The sequence below is a fragment of the Bos indicus x Bos taurus genome, chromosome X, assembly GCF_003369695.1.
Source record: "Bos indicus x Bos taurus breed Angus x Brahman F1 hybrid chromosome X, Bos_hybrid_MaternalHap_v2.0, whole genome shotgun sequence".
Lineage (NCBI taxonomy): Eukaryota > Metazoa > Chordata > Mammalia > Artiodactyla > Bovidae > Bos > Bos indicus x Bos taurus.
In genome coordinates this window covers 7,290,665-7,311,771 of record NC_040105.1, presented here as the reverse complement: position 1 = coordinate 7,311,771, position 21,107 = coordinate 7,290,665, and the positions used below count along the sequence as shown (strand labels likewise).

Below are 21,107 nucleotides of genomic sequence, written 5' to 3'. Positions count from 1 at the left end.
GCAGCCCATGGGGTCGCTAAGAGTTGGCACGACTGAGTGACTTCACTTTCCCTTTTCACTTTCATGCATTGGAGAAGGAAATGGCAACCCACTCCAGTGTTCTTGCCTGGAGAATCCCAGGGATGGGGGAGCCTGGTGGGCTGCCGTCTATGGGGTCGCACAGAGTCGGACACGACTGAAGCGACTTAGCAGCAGCAGCAGCATCAATATTTTGGCTGCCTGATGCAAAGAACCAACTCACTGGAAAAGACCCAGATATTGGGAAAGATTGAGGGCAGGAGGAGAAGGGGGTGACAGAGGATGAGATGTTTGGATGGCATCACCAACTCAATGGACATGAGTCTGAGTAGACTCCAGGAGTTGGTGATGGACAGGGAAGCCTGGAGTGCTGCAGTCCATGGGGTCTCAAAGAATCAGACACGGCTTAGCAACTGAACAACAAGAACAAAATCTCCAACTAAGGTCGGATTCTGAGGTAATAGGTGTTAGGAATTCAGATGCACTTTAATAAGACGCACGGTTTCGGCCCACAACAGCAGCTGAAGACAATGCTGGTAAGAAATCCCGTGCAGTACGGTTCCCTCTCCCAAGAGCTCTGCAAACCATCTTCCAACACAACAATCTAACTTTCTGCTTATGTGAGCTTTGCGCCCTCGTGGATGAAAACAATGTCATAGACACTCACAACCAGCACCTCTGTGAAGGATAAACGCAGGGAATCCTCCAGCACAGCCTTGAGTTGTCCTCCCCGGTGTCCTAAGCATATCCCAGTGGGTTGACCCCAGGGAGGGCTGAAACGTCAGTCGATTCCTATGTTTTGGGCAAGGTGGGTGCTGGTGGGAGGCCGGACTAAGTTATGAGGAAAAAGAACATGTCTGTAATTATTGGGGTGGCCCCTCTCCTCCTAACCCAATCAGTGCCTCCAAGGGTTCCGGTGCCCAGAAAAAGAAAATTTCACCCTGAGCTAATATCACAACCCAGAAGGGAGGCTAAGATCCCGGAAGGAGGTAACCTCCATTCATCCGCCGGGATGTGGTTAAAAAGTGCTGGGCAAGCACAAGGGAAGCAACGGCCACCACAAGAAATGAGTCAGCAGGTCCCCGGTCACCAGGGCGAGGAGCAGACTTCCCGAGGGGACAAACAGAACACTGCATCTCGGTGAGGCTCCCTCTAGCCAAACCCCACAGCCATCCCAGCCCTGGTGCTGCCGCTGGAGGGAGCAGCCTGACAGCATCCTCAGGGCGGGGGGTGGGGGGGGTCGAAGGACCCCAGGAGCAGGAACAGTCACCGCCAATGGGCAAGGCTCTGGTCTCCAACTTCCATCAGTTCAACTGATGGCCACCTCCCAGCTCTCAGGGCCACACAAGGACCCACCCAAGAGCGCTCGCTGAGAGGGGACCATGGGTGACCCAGGCTGGCCAGCATGGGGGTTGGGGGACAGCACTCCAGGCAGAGAAGAGCCACCTCACAGGTGCAGGGCAGGTGGTGGGCTCAAGGGGCCTCGAAAAAGCTTGGGCAACTTTATCCACAACAAGAGGCCTAAGGGTGAGCCTTGCTGGTGTCAATTGTGGAATGCAAGAGCTGTTGCCTCTGCTGTCCCTGTGCACCACTGCCCAGCCCCGGTGACACTGTCCTGAGAGGCTGTGCAGGTGGCCTCCACCTTGAGGCACCAAAGTTACAGGGTTACAGTGTGACCCAACCCACGCGCTCCTGTGATAGCCAAGGCCTGCCTGCTGCTGAGCACGACACGGCTGCTCAATTAGTCAGGGGCATGGCCCTCCAAGGGCTTCCCAGGTGGCGCAGCAGTAACCCGCCTGCAATGCAGGAGACCCGGGGTCGATCCCTGATCTGGGAAGATCCCCTGGAGAAGGAAATGGCAAGCCACTCCAGTATTCTTGCCTGGAGAATCCCATGGATGGAGGAGCCTGGGGGTTCCAGTCCATGGGGTCACAAAGAGTCAGGCATGACTGAGCATGCACGAACGCACAGTCCTCTAAGCTACAGCTCACGTGGCCACCCAGCCTCCTCGCTGGCCACCCAGCTTCCTCGTTCGCCCACCTCTGACTGTTCTTACAGCAGCCAGAGCCAGGCCCTTGAACACAAGTACTGATGTTTTCCTCTTCAACCCAAAAGCACTCCATGGCTTGTCACCACACTTAGTCACCCAGGGTTGGTTCCACTCCCGCTAAGTCCCTGCATGGTCTGCCCTGGCTACCCCTCTAAGCACTTGCCCCAGCACGCTTCTCTGGGTGCCTATTTCCTGGACATGCCCACCTCACAGCTGTTCCCTCAGCCCTGAGCTCTCCATCTTCTCAGTGTTCACGTGGCTCCCCCTCAGTCCCTGGTCACATGTGAGCCCTCAGGGGGCCTGGGTAACCACTCCGTTTAACCAGGATTCTGAATCCACTGCTGCCCATCCTCTGCCTCTCACTGTATTTCACACAATCGCACAACCTATCAAATCCAGTTATCTTCTCTTTCCTCCACTTGAAGGTCACTCCCACCCAGGCACGAACCTTGTCCATTTGGTTCCACAGCAAACCCCAGTGCCTAGACTGGGGTCTCAACCACCAGTTGGGTGGGCAATTTCACCCACCCCAGAACACTCGGCAATGTCTCGAATTCAGCTGTCACAAGTTGGGGTTTGGGCCGTGGTTGCAACCCCTGTCAAGTGGCGGGAGGCCAGAAGATGCTGCTCAACATCCTCCAGGGCACAGGACGGCCCCCCAGAGAGTCCTCCAGCCTCAAAGCCCATAGAGTCCAGGGTGAGGAGCCCTGTCCTAGACACACAGCAGGGACCCAACAAACATTTGCAGAACAAAGAAGTAAATGAGGGAGTGAATGAACAAAAGAACTTGGAGGCTCAAGTCTCAAGTGCATGTCCATGCAGTTCTCAGGGATATCAGTGGTCTTTTCTCAGGGGACTAATAGTTCCCTTAATTTTTCCTCTAATTTATATTTTATGAGTACTTACTCTGCCACGAGTTATGTGCTAGGTTTACATTGGTGAGCAAAACACTCACAGTTCCTGCACTCACAAAGCTCATAGTGCAGGAAAGAACATTCTGAGGACTTTCTTGGAAGTCCGGTGGTTAAGACTCCATGCTCCTACTGCAAGGGGCTCAGATTCAGTCCCTGGTCAGGAAACTAAGATCCCACATGCTACATGGCATGGCCAAAGAAAACACTCTGTTAGAGGCATCTTGGGATCTGGAGGGTTCCCCAACTGTGTTACTATCAGTCATGTGACCTTGGGTAAGTCACCTGACTTTTCTGGACATCTCTTGGTCACATGTAAAATATAAGGGTTGCTTTGATCTTGAAGCTAAGTCCCAACATCTATACTCTGTGCATTTAATTAATCCTGAGTGAGTGAATGAAGTCGCTCAGTTGTGTCCGACTCTTTGTGACCCCGTGGACTGCAGCCCACCAGGCTCCTCCGTCCATGGGATTCTCCAGGCAAGAATACTGGAGTGGGGTTGCCATTTCCTTCTGCAGGGGATCTTCCCAACCCAGGGATCAAACCCAGTTCTCCTGCATTGCTGGCAGACGCTTTAACCTCTGAGCCACCAGGGAAGCCCATAATTAATCCTAGAGAGGTCTTTTCCTCTTTGGCATTTTTACATGAGCATAATACCATGAGCAGAGATTACAAAAGCTTGAGGAATCCACATGCCCATCAAAATGAGACCGGTTAAGTAAACTTCCATACCATCCACACTTTGGAACTCAACTGTAAGTGAGATGATGTAAAACAGCCTCCAAGGAATGAAGAGAAGCAACATATACCAACTGCCTCCACTCTCTCTCTAAAAGTACTTTCACAATAAAATGGAATGAATGAAATCACTGCTACATGAAACAACATGGATGAATCTCACCATCATGCCTGGTGACAGAAGACAGATATAAAAGTATAAAGATCAAAGGACTTGAGGTATATGAAGTTCAAGAACAGGCAAAAGTAAACTGTGCTGACAGAAATCAGTATGGTGGTTGCCGGAGGATTTGGCTAAAAGAGGACAAGATGGAGCCCTCTGGGAGTACTGGGAATCCTGATTTGTCAAAATTACCTGAATTAAGATCCATGCATTTCCCTCCATGTGAATTACATCCCAATGAAGAAAAATGAGAAAGGAAAATGCTATACACCTTCTACACATGGGTGTCTTCGCACAGACATTTTCAGAAACAACATATAAGACAGTTATCAGCGGTTGCCTTTGGAAGGGGGATGAGGGACTGGGAATGAGAAAGACTTCATTTCATTCTCATAACCTTGATCCTGTGGGAAGTTCACACAACCAGCATGTATTACTATTTCAAGAGAAAACAAGTCATTCAAAAACCACCATGTTCTGGAAAGAAAATCACCCCTTCTCTTAGAAAGGAAAACTCATTTCCGGTCACCCCTTGCAAATACAGTCAAGCAAGGGTTTGATAATAAGGCCTTTCCTACCGCCCACTTGCCAGAGTTTGCCGAGTGCTCACACACATCCCCTCCTCACCGCTAACTCACCCTCCTAGGTCTGGTTCAGGAGGGCTTCTGGGTGAGCTGAGAACTTCCAAGCCAGCAGGTCTCAACTGGGACCTCAGGTCCCTGCAGTCAAAGGCACCTTGAGCTCAGGTTAAAAACATTCCCCAGATCTCAGTCAGAATCCCCCACAAGCCCAAGAGTCTGTGTTTCTTTTCTAGCTTCTTTTTAACTTTTTATTGGGCACATTTTCAAATATAGAGCACATTATGGAGAAGAGTTCAATGAAAAACACCAGTCAGACTCCATCAGTGTTCCTATTTAACCATACTGGCCTCTTCGCACTGTCTCTCCATTCAACTGAACCATTTAAAAGTAAACTACTGTTAGCATAGGTGCATTATATGTGGAATCTAAAAAGAAATGATACAGATGAACTTAAAAAGCAGAGACTCACAGACTTATCGAATGAACTACTCGCCAGGGGGAAGGGATAGTTAGGGAGTTTGGGATGGACATGTACACACTGCTACAGTTAACATGGATAACCAACAAGGACCTGCTGTACAGCACAGGTAACTGATCAATACTCTGTAATAACCTTATAGTTACCAGAGGGCAAGGATGGGGGAAAGGATAGCTATGGAATTTGAGATGGACATGTATGCTGCTGCTAAGTCACTTCAGTCGTGTCCAACTGTGTGTGACCCCAGAGACGGCAGCCCACCAGGCTCCCCCGTCCCTGGGATTCTCCAGGCAAGAACGCTGGAGTGGGTTGCCATTTCCTTCTCCAATGCATGAAAGTGTATACGCATTGCTATATTTAACATGGATAACCAACAAGGACCTACTGTATAGCACGTGGAACTCTGCTCAATGTCATGTGGTAGCCTGGATGGGAGGGGAGTATGGGGGAGAATGGATACATGTACATGTATGGTTGAGTCCCTTCCCTCACTTTCCACCTGAAACTACCACAACATCAGTAATCAGCTATCAGTCAGTCAGTTCAGTCACCCAGTCGTGTCCGACTCTTTGCAACCCCGTGGAATGCAGCACGCCAGGCTTCCCTGTCCATCACCAGCTCCCGGAGCTTGCTCAAACTTATGTCCTTCGAGTCAGTGATGCCATCCCAACCATCTATCTTCTGTCATCCCCTTCTCCTTTTGCCTTCAATCTCTTCCAGCATCAGGGTCTTTTCCAATGAGTCAGTTCTTCACATCAGGTGGCCAAAGTATTGGCCAAAGTAATCAACTATACTTCAATACAAAATAAAATGTTCAAAAGAAAAAATAAATTACTGTGGTTCTCAGAGTGGTTCTCAAAGCGTGTCTGAGATTCCCAAGACCTTTACAGGGGTCTGTGCTGTCAAAAATATTTTTATAATAATCTTATATTATTTGCCTTTTTCCATTCTCATTCTCTCAGGAGTGTACAGTGGAATTTTCCAGAGGCAACATGACATGTGATATTGCAGCACTGAATGCAAAAGCAGGTTTGAGAATTCATCTTTCTATTCAGAAGTACATAAAAGAGAGCTCCAAGGCATTAAAAAAAAAAAAACACTTTAATAGTGCCCTAAGCTCTCATGACACTTCACCCCTAAATACTTCAGCATGCACCACCGAAAAATAAGACTCTTCTATGAACACACATGTCAGTTATCTTCTGCTGTGTAACAAATTAGCCTAACAGAGAACAGCAGGAAACAACCACGTCTCATCTCACTGTTTCTGTATCAGGAATCAGGAGCGACTGAGCTGGGTGCCTACTGCACCGTAAGATTATCACATCTAATCAAATTTACAGTAGTTTCCTCATGTCATCTACTAGGCAGTCACATAAAAATAACCCAGGTATCCCCAACACCTATTATAGATGCCTGTTTAGGCCAGGATCCAGTCAAGGGTACAAGTTACATTTGGTTATTGTCATAGACTGAAAGTATCTTTCCAGAATTCATATATTGAAATCCTAAACCCCAATGTGTCCCCAATATTAGGAGGTGAAGCCTTTGGGAGGTGATGAGGTCATGAAGGTGGAGCCCTCATGATGGACTAGCGCCCTTATAAGAAGAGACCTCATGTGTGGATCTGAGAGTTGAACCATACAGAAGGCTGAGTGCCAAAGAATTGATGCTTTTGAACTGTGGTGCTGGAGAAGACTCTTGAGAGTCCCTTGGACTGCAAGGAGATCCAACCAGTCCATTCTAAAGGAGATCAACCCTGAATATTCATGGGAAGGAATGATGCTAAAGTTGAAGCTCCAATATTTGGCCACCTGATGCCAAGAGCCAACTCACTGGAAAAGACCCTGAGGCTGGGAAAGATTGAGGACAGGAGGAGAAGGGGGTGACAGAGGATGAGATGGTTGGATGGCATCACCGACTCAATGGACATGACTTTAAGCAAACGTCAAGAGATGGTGAAGGACAGGGAAGCCTGGTGTGCTGCAGCCCATGGGGTTGCAACGAGTCGGACACGACTTAGCGACTGAACAATAACAACAAGACAAGACCAGAAAGCTAGTGTGCTCTCTTCCCACCATATGAGGACACAGGGAGAAGATGGCCCTCTGCGTCCAGAAGAGAGCCCTCACCAGAATCCAACCACGCTAGCACCATGATCTCAGACTTTCAGCCTCTGGAACTATGAGAAATAAACGTCTGTTGTTGATAAGCCACCTAGTGTGTGGTAGTCTGTCACAGCACCAGAGCTGCCTAGCACAGTGATTCTATGCCTTATGTCTCATTTGATGGAGAATACTCCTCCTTTTTCATTTTCTTTCTCAGTATTGCCTGCGTGAAAAGACAGCACCTGATAGCCCACCCAAGGTGCCAAGCCATTCTGGGAATGAGGTTCCTGGCTAGCTGTGGGTGCCACCTGCAAACAAAATGGCTGAAGTGGACAAAGGAGGCTGTCTGGGCCCTGGCCTCTGCACACTGGGTCTTTCTCACTAAACACCAACCCTCTTCCCAGGAGAGCCATTTTTATGGGGCCGCAAAGAGGCAGAGAGAGAGAGCTGAGAGCAAGGGAATTGGAGGAGGGACACACTGCAGTGCCAGGCCCTCAGAGGGACAAGGATGATTTTTCTAATCATTCCAAGCCTCCTCCCGCAAACCCACTGCACATGGCCCTCATCCTGCAATGCAACTGCCACCCTTGCTTCCCGTCTCCCAGGAGTTCCCGGTGTGCTGACCCTTTACCATCCATCTGACCCCCTGAAAACTCAAAGCAGCAGGACTAGCACGAACAGTAGCCCTATTTTATGGATTTGGCAACAGCTCTGGGAGTGGAAGTGAGGCGGCAAAACCGCCTCTGCAAAGTGTCAGAGCCAGAGCTTTAGTGGTCAGTCCTGCACTGAAGCTTAAAGGGCAAGACCGTGACCACCACCACCTTCGGGGGCCAGACGGGGGCTCTGGGGGCAGCTTGCGCTGGCCTCCTCCAGCCACACATGCTGCCATCATCTCCCCGCCACAACGGGTGCCAGCACCCCGTTATCTCCCTCTCTGCTTGTGACACCTCCACCTGGTCTTGCTATTCCACTTCTGCAGATAAGGACGGTGACTCTGGGCTACTCCGGTTCCAGACATGATGGTCTAGTGCTTGTGTTTTTTCCTCTCTCCCTGACACTCTCCCTTCTGCCAAGCCAGCTTCCCGGCTACAACTGGCACACACACAGGCCTCCCCTTTTTGACAGAAGCTATTTCTGGAACCCCACAGCAGAAAAAAAGCCTTCACACTGTGTTTCCCAATATATACAACATCATGAAAGGGAATCAGATCTCCGACCGAGGGCTCAGCATGAAACAACTCACAGGAAAATGAATTCTAGAATACTGGGGCCTGAAGAACATTGAGAGGTCATCTGAATCAACGATTCTCAAGCAGGGGCAATGGAGCCCCACAATGGGACAATGGCAGGGTCTGAAGACATTTTTGGCTGTCACAACTAGGGGCATCTAGTAGGTGGAGGCCAGAGGTGCAGCTGGACACCCCCACAACAGATTTCTCCAGCCCCAATGTCAACAGAGGGCTTCCCTGGCAGCTCAGCAGTAAAGAATCCGCCTACCAAGGCAGGAGACGGGGGTTGGATCTCTGGGTCGGACGATCCCCTGGAGAAGGAAATGGCAACCCACTCCAGTATTCTTGTCTGGAGAATCTCCTGGATGGAGGAGCCTGGTGGGCTTTAACAGTCCATGGAGTCGCAAGGAGTTAGACACGACTGAGCAACTAAACAACGACAAAATGTCAATAGTGTCAAGGCTGAGAAACCCTGATATAATACTCCTCCGTTACTTTGAGGACAAGAAAACTGAGGCCCAAAGGCACAAACTGACTTGGTCCAAGTTGCACAGTCCCAAAGGCAGAGGTGGAGCTCGGTCTCTGCTGTCTATCATCTGCTCTGCTCTGTCTAGGGTTGGGCTGGGGGAGAAAGGAGCATGGGAACAAGAGGATCAGAAAAGTCTTGTAGTCAACCTGAGCCAAATGAAGAAAACTGCAGTAAATTAATTACTAAATTACTGTAGCAAAACATCAGGGTGTCCAATTGCTGAAAGAAACGCCTTCTTCAATCATCAACTAAAACAGCATCGCTTTACTGGTCCTCCAATTGCTGGATGGGTCAAAGGATACATGGTGTGAGGTCCAGTACAATTTAGCAATACCACGGCTTCCCAGGGGATCACGTTTTACAGGTAAGATCGATCATATTCTCTTCCTAAGGGTACTGCATATATCCTGGCCTCATATGTGAAGGAGAGAAAGGAAAGCAAACACAGGTGGGAAATCTCAAAAGTGTTCATTAAAATCCCACATCCTGTCCTGTTAAAATTGAAGTCACCTGATTCCCCCTTCATCTGTCGCTGCATTATCAAGCCCCTTCTTCCAGCAAGCAAATTATTTAGCAAGGGAATTAAAAAGAACACTGAAAAATCACAGGGTTTGGTGTTCAGCTCCACCCCCTTCTAAAGACCATTTTGTTCTTAAGAGATATAACTGGTTTGCCTTCTCTTACACGCCTATTGGAAGCTTTATTTTATTGGATACTGTTAATTTTTTTAATCTATTTAAAACACCAGGAGGAAACAAACATTTCTGACATATCCCCTTTAAACGCTACAATCTTGCAAAATAATGCAAAACAATTTAGACCGCACATCTAGCTCTTCAATTGCTAACCAGTAAGTTTCCGTTCCGTTTCAAGCAAAGCAGCTTTGGCTTTGAAAGAAATCAGGCTAAATACTGAGAACAAAACAAACCCCTGTAAGAAGAATTAGTAAATGTGTCATTATTTAAGAATCACTCTGACAGTCGGTAAACAGTTGACAGTTCTCTCGGACATGCCCCTCTCTCTCTTACAATGCATGTATTGTGTTCATTCCTGATTTTTTTCCCCTCCTGTGCAGGAGGCCGGGTCTTTCTGTCTGGCCCCAGGCCACTTTCCCGGGATGGATGGGCACGACAAGACTCAAGTCACGCGTGAGCCTACAACAGTCGCCCTCCACTCCTGCCCCCGCGCCCCCCTGATGCCTGATGCCTGCAGCAGCCCCAACAGCCAGAGCCCCTACTTTCGTTTTCTGGGGTGCCGACGGGCTGCAGGGGCTCCGCCTGCAGAGTCTCTTACCTGCAGTGCCGCATGGCGCAGGCCGGTCGCCCACCTGCACCGCATCCTAGAGCATCCTTTCTTCAGCGCGACGGCTGCGAGCGCGCTGACGTCACCGGGAGGCGGTGCCCACACCGCCACGTGATGGCCTAGGGGCAAAGAGGGGAGGGTGGGAAGACCCTGGAAGTGAGGAGGGAGTGGCCGGGAAGCCCCGCTCTGGCCTCCGTTCTGGGCGGTGTGTTTGATGTGGGCAGCTGGCCTAGACTTGCACGAACTGTGGGAAACAAACAGCACACAGAAGGGAAGACCCAAATGATTCCAGGCTCCACGCAGGTAATAGGATTTCAAAAGAGCTAGCAATAAGGGGATTAGTAATGAAAGGAAATGATTTAGTCTTTTATTTTTCAGTCTCCATCAAATGCAATGGAGAACTAAACAAATCTATTTTGTGCAAATCAAAATGACAGTTAAAATATGGAGTGCATATACATACTTTGCACAGAGGGTCCATGTTTCAAATCGTATATCAAAAGCATTAATCTAAAGTATATTAGTTGTGGCATATAATACTAATTGCACTAATAAATAATGCTTTCTATTACTCCATAACAAATAATGCATGCCAATATTAATGTGGTTTTGAAAAAAAAACTGTGCCATCGCATATTTATACTTCTTACTTGAACATTTGATGATTTAAAATAAAGTGCTATTGCGTGAACGTTGTACTTGTGTCTGTTTTCGTAAATCTTCTGGCAAAGAATTTAATCTCTCAGACATGAAAGTTAATTCACAGTAACTCATTATTTCACGTTTTCTAATTTTTATCACATTCTGCAGAAGTGAATCATCTCACTATTGCAGAAAATATGTACAATGTCAATATTTCTCATTCACAACTGAAACAGCCTTGCCTAGAAAGAGTTAGAAAATTCCAACTGTGACCATTTCGTAAATTTGAAATGGCATATTTCAAACTTAAACTGTGAAAATATCAACTTTCTTGCCAAACCGCATAAATGTTTTTGAAATGTGAAAGGGCAAAAGCAGGACCTGTTTTTATTTGATTTCCAGCTTCATATAGATTAGTTTCTTTTCGTTTGAGTTTAAATGGCAATTTTAACATTCCCTTCGCTGGCGCCCCTGAAAGAGATGTGAAATAGATTGTTTCACGAGCAGGCCAGGGTTACTTGCTATTTATTCCGGCAGCTTTCGTGTCCTTCTATATTTAACCCTGGACGCTTTTACCACCATTCTCTCCGGATTAACCGAATTTCTGTTAAGATCAGTCTGTAATTTGGCCCTTGCCTCTCACAGCAATCGATTATTTTCAACTCGATTTTAAAAATCAACAAAGTGGCCACATGGTATTCTCGGGCCCTACTCTCATCTGTTTTTCTGAGGGATAAGTAACTTACCTTCTGCTTTCAGCTTCGTGGGATATAAAATTTAAATGCTACCGTAATCCCCTGCTCCAGTGGGTTGAGGGTCTGACAAGTTCATTTTCCTGCCAGAGGCAAATGTCGATTTCAGCCTCAGGCGCCCTGGGCGGGCCCCACCCCCAACCCCCCCCCCCCCCCCGCAACTACCCCCTGTCGAGAGCCAGTCTGGGAGTGTCACGTGCTCCACCCAGCCACTCAACCCTACCCAGCCGGCTCGGTCACCTCGGAGGCTGGCCCTGCCCATCTCGTTCGCCTCGTACAGCCGGTGCCTTCGGGTCCAGAGAGAACTCCGCGTCCCCAATACGGGCCGCGCTACCCGCTGGGACTGGGTTCGGTGGACGACAGTGATGGGTGTTCCAAGAATCAATGGAGGTGGGGCCGGGGATGATCTATATTATGCCCTCCGAGGTCTGAAATGACATGCTTTGTGCTCCGACTTAACGGAAATGACTACAAGTAAAGGCACCTTCCTCGGCGTGAAGCGATTTTTTTTTTTTTTTTGGTCAGTAGGTTTCACCTTCTCCAGGTGATTGCTCAAGTGTAAAAAACATTACAGCAAACAGACGATTCAGGGCGCAGTAATTTTCAACAGAATGAGGTCACTTCCGACATCCTCCACCCCCACCTATGAGATTGTCCTTTAGGCAGAGGTTTACCAAAATAAAAACAAAAACAGAAAACGACACAACTAAAGCAAACAAATAAACAAAAAAACAGATACCACCCATAAAAATATAAATAATCAATCTTCCTGGTGGGCTGTTTAGCAATTCCTACCAAAAGCCTTGCAAATAAGTGCAGGCCCATACAGTGGGCCAGGAACTTGCTCCAGGGGGAAAAAGGGGAAGGAATGGAAAGAATTGTGAAAGGAAAAACTGCTGCAATATTATTTATGACCTCAAAGCACCAGAAGCAAGTTAAGTGGCCAAAACCAGAGGGTGGGTTCAGTTGTAAGACACAGGTATAGTGGAAGAATTAAATATCCGGTAGTAGGTATTTTTTGACCTGGAAAGACATCCACGGTCTATTAAATGAAAAAAAAAAAACAACTTCCAAAGTGTTATGTGCTGAATGATGGAACGAACGTAAATCTGTACGTGTTGAAAGGAAGCAAAATATGCCACCCCAAATATGTCACTTGGCATTTCGATTTTTAAACAGTCTGTGCAAAATAGACACTGACCTTCCTTGGCCCCCCTAAAAGCACGTGAAATTACCCTCCCTGTACCAGTGGATAAAAGGAATTCACCTCCTGGAAGGCTGTATAAACATCCTTGCTAACTTCACTAATTTGCTAGCCTACTGGGACCCTCTTGTTTCTCTATTTTGCACATTGTTTCCCTGTCTAGAAGGTGTAAAAGCTGCCTGCTTTGATGACTTCTTGGAGTCCCCTACAATAGGAAATTAAATTTATTTTTCTCCTGTTAATCCATTTTGTATCAATTTAATTATTAGACTAGTCAAAAAACTGGGAAGAAGGGAAAAGTTTTACATGTTTTATATATGAATATAGAAAACAACTGGGAAGCACATTCATTCAAGTATCACCTTAGTATTTCACTCATTAGTGAGATTAAGGGTTTTTCTCCTTTTCCTCTTTTTGGCTTTGCTGGTTTTCTAATTTTCCTATCATTAACCTGCAATGCGTTTATAACAAGAAATTGCTATTGTTTGGGTTTTTTTAAAGCACCATAGGAGACATGATCATGGAATATGTATATTTTGCTACTTTTTGATGCATATTTCATAACTTGAAGATTATGGATTTTAACCTCAGGAGAGAACAATTCCTAGTCTTCTGAGTTTATTCTGCCCACAAAAATGTTTAGGAAAGAAGGTGGCAACTCGGAACTGGAATTACCCTTTCATCCTCTGTAGGTTCAGCCTTAATTTCTCATCCATTTAAAGTCACTCCTTATTCTGCTCTGTGTGAAGATTCAAAGTTAGCCGTTACGATCCTTCCTAAAAAGATTCTTCAAACACTTATGTAATAACCTTTGAGTGTTAATTTCTCCATATTGGTGCCTTCTATTTTCTTCACACATTTCTACTTGTTAATCCCTTTGAATCTTTCACATTTTCCCCCTCTTATCTGCTGCTGGCACATTTGGTAAGGCCTGGGGACAGTTGGGGTTGTCACAACTGGGGGTGGGGAGATTGGGGGGTGCCAAGAAACCTTGCATATAAACTATAATTTGATGCCCCGAATTTTCCATTTCACAGCCTATTTATTTATTTATGGCCACAAGGCTTTTGGAATCTTAGTTCCCTGACCAGGGATCAAACCCAGGCCCCCTGCATTGAAAGTTCTGAATCTTAACCACTGGACCATCAGGGAAGGCCCTTCCAGTTATTTTTTTTTTTTAAATATATATATATAATGTTATCTCCATTTTCTTTTTTTTAAAAAAATTTTTTTTCTTTATTCTCTTGTGACTATGCTGGGTCTTCTTTCTGTGCAGGCTTTTCTCTAGTTGTGGAGAGTGGTGGCTTCTCGTTATAGAGCACAGGCTCTAGGCACACAGGCTCAGCAGTTCCAACACACTGGCTTAATCGCTCCGGGGCATGTGGGAATCTTCCCCGACCAGGGATCAAACCGATGTCTCCTGTATTGGCAGATAGATCCTTCACCACTGAACCACCAGGGAAGTTCCCCTTCCTGTTCACTGTCATATAACATGCTGGAAGCTCTGTTTCATGATAATCCCTTAAATGTGGTACTGCTGGCACAGGGAAAGTCTAATTGCCTGTATGTGTGTGTCTGTGCTCAGTCACTCAGTCGTGTCCCATTCTTTGTGACACCCCCTTACCTCCGGGCTGTAAACATCCAGGCTCTTCTGTCCATGGAATTTTCCAGGCAAGAAAATACTGGAGGAGGTTGCCAATTCCTACTCCAGGGGATCTTCCCGACCCAGGGATCATACCCTTGATCTCTTCTGTCTCCTCCATAGGCAGGTGGGTTCTTTACCACAGTGCCGCCTGGGAAGCCCTAATTGCTTGTATATTCATAAACTATTTCAGAATCAGTGCACAGGAAACTGTGAACAGTGGTCATCTCTGGAGAGCAGAGCTTCGTGGCTGGGGCACTGAGAGGAGAGGGAAGTTTTCATAGACATGGGAACACATAACACGATTTAAAATTAAAAAAAAAAAAAAAAACAACAAACTATCTCTGAGATACAGTGTTACACCAGAACCAACATGTTCTCTAAATGTTCTCAGATACTACCTTAAAGTAATACATGACTGTGTTACATGTTACTGTCTGTGCTGTTTGCCAAGCTTCTGCAAGCCTGGATTTTTCCTTCTGGAGAGTGGGGAGCAATAGGGGTAGTAACAGTGTGCACCACCTGCTGCAGTATCGAGGCTTACATGAGAGATCTGGCAAGAGTAAACAGTGTTGGTAGAGCTTTACTAAAGTCTGAGAAACAAGGGAAAATGTGTACCCCTATATATGCTTATCAAAATATCCTCGCATACAAGTAGAAAAAGGTATACTGACTCACAATCAGGGCTTTTCCTCATGGTTTGGTGGTTAAGAATCCACCTGCCAATGCAGGAGACACAAGAGACTCAGGTTCGATCCCTGGCCCAGAAAGATCCTACTTGCCACCACAGAGCAACCAAGCCCATGCACCACAACTATTGAGCCTGCACTTTAGAGCCCACGAGCCGCAGCGACTGAGCCCACGTGCCCTGGAGCCCGTGCTCCATGGCACGACAAGCCACCGCAATGAGAAGTCTTCACACTGCAACTAGAGAGTAGCCCCTGCTAGCCACAACTAGAGAGAAAAGCCTGCACAGCAATGAAGAGCCAGCGCAGCCAAAAATATAAATAAATTTAAAAAATGTTAAAAAGACAAACACACACACACACACACCTACATATAAAGCCCCACATGACCCAATTCATTTGCACACCATTCTCAACTCATATAAATGCACCCACAGGTGCAAGCAGAGCATGTGCAAGAGAACATTTAGAACTCCCAGCCAGCTGGAAATGATGGGCACAGTAATACAGACTCATCAAACACACAACTTGTTTTTATTGTAAAATGTGACATTTTACTCATGGTGAATGTGGGCATTAATTTTGATTTTCATGAATAATCTATTATCTTGATGACAAAATCTTTTGATACCTACTTAAATTTTGCCTCCAAGGCTATAGTGCCTTTCTCACCTCTTGCAAATTCTAGCCCTGTGTAGCTGGTACATTGTACTACAAGCGGGGCGTCTGATAAAACCTGGAGGTGAAGACCTGTTCCATCTCTTTGTCCTGAGCTCATGTGCATCCAGTCACACTGTCCAAGTGAGCAAATGCATGCGAGCCCCCTTGCCTAGTTGGGTGCTGTGCACATGGCCAACTCACAAAAGATTTGGGAAATAAGTGAAAGAGGCAAATGATAAGAAGATGCCATCCAACCTTCCCCAGACACTCTGAGCTGTGGTCACAGACTGTGATGCACACCTGAAAGCTACAAATGTGGACCACATTACCCTGTTTGTGGTGACAAACATCAGCCTTGAAAACTGTCTGCACTTCTACAGCAGCATCATTGTCAAAGATGTTGTCATTCCAGGAAGCCTGAGAGAAGATCCTGGGTAGCACTGAAAGAAAGTGTTGGTTGTTCATTCGTGTCTGACTCTTTGCAACTCCATGGACTATATAGCCCGCCAGGCTCCTCTGTCCGTGGGATTTCCCAGGCAAGAATAGTGGAGTAGGTTGACATGCCCTCCTCCAGGGGATCTTCTTGACCCAGGGATCGAATCTATGTCTCCTGCACTGGCAGGCGGATTCTTTACCATCTGAGCCACCCTTGAGGGCTAAGCAAATCCTTGCCCTCTCAGAAAAGAACTGTTAGTAGATAGCCTTTCCTTTTTCTCTTTGGGTGCCAGTAGATTCAGATTGTTCCAAGGCAGTTCAGTAGGCTTGGCTCCTCAAATTAGCATAAACACAGTGGTATGCTGGCCAAAGTTCAATAACCCAGCTCTCCAAGGGAGGGGATGGGACGAGTTGGAAAGCTTGATTTGTAGCAGCTGCAGATGGCAAGGGTGTAAATTCTTCCACCACAGCCAGCTTCAAACTACTGAGCCTGTAGTTGGACAGTGGCATTATATATCTCCATGGTACCCAGGCAATTGAAGTACATTCTTCTATGTGGATCTTAGTTCCCTGACCAGGGACCAAAATAGTGTCCCCTGCATTGGAAATGCAGTCTTAAGCACTGGACCAACAGGGAAGTTCTGGAAGGAATCGCTTTTCTCACACCTAGACAAGAGGCAACTTTTCTCACCCGAGAACTGGCTTTTGAGAAAAGCCATTCCTTGTCCAGGTGCTTCGGATTGGAAATATGGTTTTTGTAAAATTGCGCTGCTTCAATATAGTAGCCACTAACCACATGCTGGAGAAGGCTCTTGTGAGTCCCTTGGACTACAAGGAGATCCAACCAGTCAGTCCTAAAGGAAATCAATGCTGAATATTCATTGGCAGGACTGATGCTGGAGCTGAAGCTCCAGTACTGTGGCCACCTGATGTGAAGAACTGACTCATTGGAAAAGACCCTGATGCTGGAAAAGATTGAAAGCAAAAGGAGAAGAGGGTGGCAGAAGATGAGATGGTTGGATGGCATCACTGACTCAGTCAACATGAATCTGACTGGTTGGATCTCCTTGTAGTCAAGGGACTCTCAAGAGTCTTCTCCAGCATGTGGTTAGTGGCTACTATATTGAAGCAGCGCAATTTTACAAAAATCATATTTCCAATCCAAAGCACCTGGACAAGGAACGGCTTTTCTCAAAAACCCAGGACTTGGGTAAGAAAAGCTGCCCCTTGTCTAGGTATGAGAAAAGAGTTTATTTCTCGGGATAGTGGAGGATTGAGGAGCCTGGCTTGATGCAGTCTATGGGGTCACAAAGGGTTGGACGCAACTGAGCAACTGAACAACCACCACCACAAGCTACTACTTACATTTAAGTTAATTTAAATTAATAAAATAAAAAATTCAGTTCCTCAGTCAGAGATCAGATCAGATCAGATCAGTTGCTCAGTTGTGTCCAACTCTTTGCAACTCCATGAATCACAGCACGCCAGGCCTCCCTGTCCATCACCAACTCCCGGAGTTCACTCAGACTCACATCCATCAAGTCGGTGATGCCATCCAGCCATCTCATCCTCTGTTGTCCCCTTCTCCTCCTGCCCCCAATCCCTCCCAGCATCAGAGTCTTTTCCAATGAGTCAGCTCTTCGCATGAGGTGGCCAAAGTACTGGAGTTTCAGCTTTAGCATCAGTCCTTCCAAAGAAATCCCAGGGCTGATCTCTTTCAGAATGGACTGGTAGGATCTCCTTGCAGTCCAAAGGACTCTCAAGAGTCTTCTCCAACACCACAGTTCAAAAGCATCAATTCTTCAGCACTCAGCCTTCTTCACAGTCCAACTCTCACATCCATACATGACCACAGGAAAAACCATAGCCTTGACTAGATGGACCTTTGTTGGCAAAGTAATGTCTCTGCTTTTGAATATGCTATCTAGGTCGGTCATAACTTTCCTTCCAAGGAGTAAGCATCTTTTAATATCATGGCTGCAATCACCATCTGTAGTGATTTTGGAGCCCCCAAAAATAAAGTCTGACACTGTTTCCACTGTTTCCCCATCTATTTCCCATGAAGTGATGGGACGGGATGCCATGATCTTTGTTTTCTGAATGTTGAGCTTTAAGCCAACTTTTTCACTCTCTACTTTCACTTTCATCAAGAGGCTTTTTAGTTCCTCTTCACTTTCTGCCATAAGGCTGGTGTCATCTGCATATCTGAGGTTATTGATATTTCTCCCGGCAATCTTGATTCCAGCTTGTGTTTCTTCCAGTCCAGCGTTTCTCATGATGTACTCTGCATATTAGTTAAATAAGCAGGGTGACAATATACAGCCTTGATGTACTCCTTTTCCTATTTGGAACCAGTCTGTTGTTCCATGTCCAGTTCTAACTGTTGCTTCCTGACCTGCATACAAATTTCTCAAGAGGCAGGTCAGGTGGTCTGGTATTCCCATCCCTTGAAGAATTTTCCACAGTTTATTGTGATCCACACAGTCAAAGGCTTTGGCATAGTCAATAAAGCAGAAATAGATGTTTGTCTGGAACTTTCTTGCTTTTTCCATGATCCAGTGGCTGTTGGCAATTTGATCTCTGGTTCCTCTGCCTTTTCTAAAACCAGCTTGAACATCAGGAAGTTCATGGTTCACATATTGCTGAAGCCTGGCTTGGAGAATTTTGAGCATTACTTTACTAGCGTGTGAGATGAGTGCAACTGTGTGGTAGTTTGAGCATTCTTTGGCATTGCCTTTCTTTGGGATTGGAATGAAAACTGACCTTTTCCAGTCCTGTGGCCACTGCTGAGTTTTCCAAATTTGCTGGCATATTGAGTGCAGCACTTTCACAGCATCATCTTTCAGGATTTGGAATAGCTCAACTGGAATTCTATCACCTCCACTAGCTTTGTTCGTACTGATGCTTTCTAAGGCCCACTTGACTTCACATTCCAGGATGTCCACACCATTGTGATTATCTGGGTCGTGAAGATCATTTTTGTACAGTTCTTCTGTGTATTCTTGCTATCTCTTCTTAATATCTTCTGCTTCTGTTAGGTCCATACCATTTCTGTCCTTTATCGAGGCCACCTTTGCATGAAATGTTCCCTTGGTATCTCTAATTTTCTTGAAGAGATCTCTAGTCTTTCCCATTCTGTTGTTTTCCTCTATTTCTTTGCATTGATCACTGAGGAAGGCTTTCCTATCTCTTCCTGCTATTCTTTGGAACTCTGCATTCAGATGCTTATATCTTTCCTTTTCTCCTTTGCTTTTCGCTTCTCTTCTTTTCACAGCTATTTGTAAGGCCTCCCCAGACAGCCATTTTGCTTTTTTTGCATTTCTTTTCCATGGGGATGGTCTTGATCCCTGTCTCCTGTACAATGTCATGAACCTCATTCCATAGTTCATCAGGCACTCTATCAGATCTAGTTCCTCAGTCACACTAGCTATATGTCAGGTGCCTGATAGCCACATACAGCTAGTGGCAGCCATATTTTAGTGCAGATATAAAATGACTCCATTATCACAGATTGTTCTGTTGGACAGTGCAGTGAAGCATTTCTTTTAAACTAATTTCATTGCAATAAAACAATTTGTGATTATTGTTCAGGGAATTCTGCCTGTAATTACAGAGCAGGGAAAGCAATCTGGTGAGAGTGTCTATTGGTGAGAAAGACAGAAAAGCACAGATTCCAGAAGGTTGCATGCCTCTGGCTGCAGGTCCCAGGCAAGATGTTTCCAAACACCATAAAATATGTAACCTCTGCCTTTGGATCTAACCAGGGGCCTGCAAATCTTGATCCAAAATAACAGGAGTGAGGGACTTCCCTGGCGGTCCAGTGGTTAAGAATCCACCTTGCAATGCAGGGGACATGGGTTCAATCCCTAGTCAGTAATTAATATCACACATGCCTCAGGACAGCTAAGCCCTCTCTTCCCAACTAGAGAGCTGGCACTCTGCAACAAAAATCCCTTATGACACAATGAAGACCTGACATAGCCAAACTAATTAATTAAATGCTTTCTTAAAAGTGAGAGGGCATGTGTGATTACTTTTGTCAAAGCAGAAACTGAGACGCATGACAAGACAATATTGTCTATCTACTTAAAACCATAAAAACAACGACTGCAGCAATGAGTAACCCTGTTCGGGAAACACTGACTGATACTGCCCACCCTGGGGCCAGGCATGATAGTAACCACTGGCATGAGTTATCGTCACAACAGAGGGTCCTGATAAGGAACAAGGAACTAACAACCTACCACTAACCAGAAGAATTTGAGGAAAACTCCAAAGGAGAGAGAAGACGCCAGCCCATAAGTCCTGCCACCTCCCAGAATCCTCCCTGCTGGTGTCCATCTTTGCTGAACAATGCATGCATGTGCACCAGGAAGGACCCTGCATCAGACTGATTGGCCAGAGACAACCCAGAAGCTAATCCCATTACCATAAAACCTGAGACTTTGAGTCAGGTGGCAGAAGCAGTTCTCCTGGGTTCCCTTACCCTGTTGTTCTCTGCCCGGGCACCCCTTCCCAATAAAGTCTCTTGCTCTGTCAGCAGGTGTGCTTCCTCAGACAATTTATTTCTCTGTGTTAGACAAAGCCCATTCAACATCCTGGCACCAAGAAACCAAGTCTCCTTGGAGAAATGACTGTGTCTAGGTCAGAAACGTCTAGTCACGCAGGGTGGTGTTACCAAAACCAAATGGTCTGCTTGCTCATTGCAAAGCAAAGCAAATCTACTGCTACCGGGTTGCAGTGAAGGAAAGCACAGCATTTACTGTAAGGCCAAATAAGAATGGGCAGCTCAGCTCAAAAGACCCAAACTCCCCAATAGCTTTCAGGAAAGGATTTTTAAAGACGGTGTGAGGGAGAGGGTGGCAGGGTGTGTAATCAGCTCATGCACAATTCTCTGATTGGTTGATGGTGAGCTAACAGGGTGATGTTTCAGTAATCTCAACCACCAACCTTCTGGTTCCAACCCATCTGGAGTCTA

At 46.3% G+C, this 21,107-nt stretch overlaps 1 protein-coding gene across 4 annotated transcripts in view; it reads right to left on the bottom strand.

The window, feature by feature from the left end:
• CLCN4 (chloride voltage-gated channel 4) overlaps positions 1-11,634 on the bottom strand; it is a 71,782-nt gene extending 60,148 nt beyond the window's left edge. For 2 of the 4 annotated variants that reach the window (XM_027533481.1, XM_027533484.1), the window contains exons 1-2: positions 11,497-11,634; positions 10,100-10,352 (exon numbers count right to left, since the gene is read on the bottom strand). The gene's annotated coding sequence lies outside the window, so the exon portion shown is untranslated. Of the gene's footprint in view, positions 1-10,099; positions 10,353-11,131; positions 11,222-11,496 lie in introns of all 4 variants that reach the window. The other 2 variants (XM_027533482.1, XM_027533483.1) reach the window with 2 other exon arrangements.
• Positions 11,635-21,107: the final 9,473 nt, after the last annotated feature.